We start from the raw sequence: 5939 nt of genomic DNA on the forward strand, positions 1-5939 counted from the left end.
TTTATTGAATCATTTAATTTTTTAAAAGTTTTATTTGAAAAATATTTATTGTATGTAACATTCTATTCTAAAGAATATCGATGAAATATTCTGAACATTCCATCAATATTCTCACAACACCATCAATAAACCAGAAAGGTAACTTTTTTAATATCCTAGTTTACGGAAAATAGAAATAATTTTTTTCAAAATAAAGTAATACAATATATAAAGTATATGATCTATGATAATAAAATTTAAATTTGCTAACTGATAATATAAATTTTATATCTTTATAAGAAAGCGAATTGTTTTTATTTTATTTTTAAATAATATTCTGAAAAATTGCTATTATATATTAGTTATTAATTTATTCTGATAATTAAAATAATAATTTTTTTTTCTAAAATAAAAATAATAAATATTTATTTGTATTAAAACTTAATTTAAATACTTTAATTCTTTGTTTTATTCTAAATGTCTCTTATATTATTTACCTGTTTAACTACAATACAGAATAAAAATTGAGAATAAAATATAAAATTACATTTAAATTTTAATTTAATTGTCTATACGCATATTTTATCCAACCGTTTCAGAAGAAATATTTAAATATTTTTCTACCTACACAAAGTTCTTTCATAAATTAATAAATAATGATCTTCGTTTACAAGTATTTTAATGCTGGAGGTGGTATAATAAGTATCTCGCTCTTTACGCCCACATTTACTGAACGGAACCAGATATCCCACTAAAAAAAAAAAGATAAATTTTGAACCACTGGCAGCTGAACTCACGTTTTACCAAATAACTTGAAAGTATAACGACCAGTCTAGAGTGGTTGCAACAGTAGCTTTTTTTCCTTTTGTTTTTAAATAAATCTTAAAGTATTTTACAGATTAAATTCGTTAAAATTTTTATTTAAATAATGAAAATAAATCTCTTTCCAAATTATAATATTTTATTATATTAAATACAAACGAATAATCAAAACCACGTATAGTTACATATAAATAATTATTATTGCTTAAGAATTATATTTTTTAACAATATGATCTTAATTATACCTTAGAGCTAACTCATAATTTAGCTTTATTTGTTTTTACGATCAGTATTATTTGGGTTAAATATCGCTTACTTACCTTAAATGTCATATATTTTAAATTATACAGTAATTTTTTTATAATTTTTTTTTAAATTATTGGTACTATTCTGGAGATTTGTATTTAATTTTTGTCCTAAATATTATGGTTTAAAGCTTGTAAATTTGGGTTTTATGTCATTGTAAACATTTCCAGAGGATAAATTTTTTTAAAACCTTCTACTAAGTTATATTGCATAACCTTATTGAATAATCTAGTTAATGTATTTTTAATAAAAAATTATATAAAATATAAATGTTTTTTGTCATTATCTGAGTTTATATATTACTTAATATATAGACTTTTTTAAAATTAAAATTTATTTATTTGTTCTTTGAAACTCTAGAAACATTTTTCAATTCATCATTCGCTGTCTCTTCTATTCGTTTGCACTTACTTACTCACTATATTCTGTGATTGAATGTTGATAGAATTTTGTATACTATTTTATTTCTAGTTGTTTTGATTCTATATATTAGAATAATTCTAAACTTTTACAAAAAAAATAAATAAATAATAAGTGAATTTTCCATTTCAGTTTGTATCTCATCTCATAAATTTTTGAAGCACTTAGTTTTATTTCAATGCAGAGTGCTACTCCTTCAGATTTGATTCGGAATTTCTAAGTTTTACCATCTGATTTTGAATTCTAAGTTTTATTCAAATAAATTTATAAAAAGTTTTTCAAATTTTCAAATCCAATTTTTATATTCTCAAGTGTATAGCTATAAAAACAAAACTAATATATAAAAGTGTCTAATTGAATGATTAAAAATGTAAATATTGTGAGTAATTTTATGATTTTCTTTTGCAATTTATTATTTTAAACTTACTTCATGATAAATTTATCGAACATAGTTTGTCTCATGTTTGTCACAAGCCTATGAGTTTCATAATTTTAAATTAAATTGTTGTCATATAACAGTAACTATAACAGTATTTAATAATAATAATTATTATTAAATACTGTTATAGTTGGATTTAAAATTTATTTTACTATTTCTTAATATGAATTAAAAAGAAAAAGGAAAAAAATAAAAATCAGAGAAATAATTAATGAAAACGTCAAGCACAGAACATATTTTTCAATATTTTTCTTCAAGTTTAACTTTAAATAAAATTTTTTAATGTACTGTACTAGACTCTTTCTAATCCGGCCATTCCTTGCACGGAGAATAAGAATAATATGAATAGAAAGGGAACACTTTATAACAGGAATGCCGGATTATTGAGGGAAGGGTTAGCAGGCGTGGTTGTATTTTAATTTTTAAAAGTTTTTTTGTAAAGCCGCGAAATAAAATTTAAAATAGGGTTTTTAAAATTGAAATGATTCGTTTATAAACCGATGTAGTTTTTGTATTTGTATAAAAATGATATACAGTACAGTAACACCTTTGAGCAACGACTGTTGTTTAGATACATTGTATGCATTTTTGTTCAAAAAAACACCTTTAAGTTTATAGATGATCGTTGTTGGGAGGTTTACATTATCTTATTAAGAAAATTTTATGCGAATATTTAATTAAATTATGAAATTCTATAATAATAATTTCATTTAAACGTATTAACAATCTCCGTATTGTTACATTGAATATAAATTTAATTGTAAATGTTTTATTTGACTTCAAGGAAATCCCGAAATGACGTTATTACATCATACGTGTAATATTTGAAATGATATAAACGTGATATCATTTCTCCACGTATCAGTTTAAATAAAAATGACACTCTCCAATAATAAAAGCAGGGAAAGGAATATTTCTTATTGTTCGTGTTGATAAAAATTCGAAAGATTTGAATGTATTTAAATAAATTTTTGATTGGACACATGTTATGAGTCACAATAACAAAAACTCTTACATTTTTCAATAATAAAATAATAAAACACATACTAAAAAAGTTATGTATAAAATTCAAGATATTGTTTTACTACAAGTCTGTACATTATATAACATCTTACATCGTATATTTATTAAATTTTATATAAAAAAATTAAAATATTTATATAAGTTAAACCGAATGAATTGTATTTAAATTAAAATTTCCAATTTATACTTTTTTTTTATAATAAATAAAATTTAATTTATAATGTATTCTTCGAATCAAGATACTAGATTAGTTCTATAGAACAATTATTTTATGCTTATTAATCTTCAAATTTTGTAAAATTTATGTTTTATTATTAATAATTTTTACGTAATTTCATTTTCTATCAAATGTCAATTTTAATCCCCCCAAAAAACAAATTAATTTACAATTTAAGAGTTAAATTATTTGTTCTTCCTTCCGGCAAATAATTTTTAAAATCGTTAAAAAGATAAAAATATTTTAACTAATTTTTATATTTTGTTTCTTAAAGATGATTATTTAATCTTATATATTTTTATTATAGCCATTTTCCATACAGAATTGTCGAAAGGAATGAAAAATTATATGTTAGGAAACAAAAAAAGAAATGTGAAATCATCTTCATTAGCTACAAGTTTATAAGATCAATAATTTCGGAAATCCAATATCAACTTTCTTCTGATTGCAATATCTCAAAAACTTTTATTGATATTTATCGTACAAACGATAAAACTGTTCACAGGAAATAGAACTACTCTAATCTTTTAAATTTGATTTCTTTCACAAAACTTTTGCTTAGTGACTTCCATAACGATTCCCAACTTTCAAACTGTAAAGGTCAATAAGTCTCTACTATCAATTCTCGACTTATATTAATCTTTAAAAATAATTATTTAATTAATTTTAAATTTATACTATAAATTAATAATAATAATTCTGGAGATTTGTATTTAATTTTTGTCCTAAATATTATGGTTTAAAGCTTGTAAATTTGGGTTTTATGTCATTGTAAACATTTCCAGAGGATAAATTTTTTTAAAACCTTCTACTAAGTTATATTGCATAACCTTATTGAATAATCTAGTTAATGTATTTTTAATAAAAAATTATATAAAATATAAATGTTTTTTGTCATTATCTGAGTTTATATATTACTTAATATATAGACTTTTTTAAAATTAAAATTTATTTATTTGTTCTTTGAAACTCTAGAAACATTTTTCAATTCATCATTCGCTGTCTCTTCTATTCGTTTGCACTTACTTACTCACTATATTCTGTGATTGAATGTTGATAGAATTTTGTATACTATTTTATTTCTANTCTTCAACACAAATTTTTATTCGTCATCTGTAATTATTACAAATAGTTTTAAAATAGGATAAAATATTTTATTTTAGGCTAATTTTATAACATGTATTAAGTTATTTCTTAAACTTTAAAGTAAAGAAAAAAAGACTTTATATAGGAGATAATTTAGTTAACTACTGTAAAGACTAAATTGCTATGTTATTTATATATTTTATTATTTAAAAACTTCATAAAGTTGTCCAAAATGAGATCGTTCTTGTTCAACATACAAATTAGAATGTTTTAACAAATTAAATTATGAATTAAAAGTACATTTATTAGTATATTCGAGCGATTCATACTGTTAACTCACATTTGGGCCATTAAATCTTCCATGAGATCAATATTTCGAAGTGAAGCCGAGTGAATTTTCTTTAATATAAAAGAAATGCTTCTGTTTCTGCGATAATTCCATTAGATAAATGATAATAAAATCATATTAGTAATTTTTATCGTTACACTAACAAACTAACAAAGAATGATGAAGATTCACCGCGTAAAAGACGACACGATAAAAAAAAATTTAAGTTATTTTCTTTAAATAATATAAAAATGTTCGATTATGTTTTTAAAAATAACTTAATAATATATCCAAGGAAATAATTAAATAACTTTTTGATTTATTAAGTTAATAAATATTTATCGCCACAAAAATAATTTATATTTATATATAATAATTAAATCATTAATTCTGTATTTATAAGTCTTATTTTTTTCCTGTTATTCTATATTGTATATATGTATGTGTTGAGTTTTCTTCTTAGATTCAACGAATATTTAAACGTGCAATTTACTTTTTGATGCGAAAATTAATGTTGATATTTCTTTCCTCCAATACATTTTTATTTTTATTAAGTTTAGTATTTAATTAGATTGTATGGCTATTTTCAATAATATATTTGGATAATTGAAAATGTTATCATGAATTATATTAAAGAAAATATAAATTTGTTGAATAGTTTTTCAAAATATTATAAGTTTTGCAGTATATATTGAAAGAAAACAGCTTTCTTGATATATAAACTTCTAATTACAGTTATGTAATATTACTTAGATTTAACAGCTTTTAAACACAGTTTTATACAATATTTTTAAGTTTTGAATGTTCTGACTTTAAAATATTTTATGAATTATTTATTAATATATTTTATTTACTTGTAAATCGATGAATAAATCGAATGGCGGTTTACTTATGCATATACTCTCTACACAAGAAAATTTAGGCAATCTACAATAGGATATAAATAAGTATAACTTTAAAAATACGATAATTACACCAGGGAAATGTGTAACAACAAAAGCGACGTGTAACCAGTAGATGGTTCTTGACATCCTTAATGGTTCCATTCTTGAAATAATTTATAACATCATAAAAATGGTTCAATATCTATCATACGAATATCTTCTTCAATAATCACTTGCCAACGTCATCTTTTCAAACGATGATTTTGAAAATCTATGTAGAAAACAGTAAAAAAAAATATTGAATATTTTGTGTATTCTGATATTTAAATAACCGTGTATTTATATATATATAAGTAAATAAATATTACGCATAAATATTTCGATATTTTTTTTATTTAATTTAGGCTATATAAAATCATTTATTTTCTTTCCAGT

Source organism: Centruroides sculpturatus, unplaced genomic scaffold (assembly GCF_000671375.1).
Source record: "Centruroides sculpturatus isolate CEXI.00-Female unplaced genomic scaffold, Cexi_2.0 scaffold210, whole genome shotgun sequence".
NCBI classification, from domain to species: Eukaryota; Metazoa; Arthropoda; class Arachnida; order Scorpiones; family Buthidae; genus Centruroides; species Centruroides sculpturatus.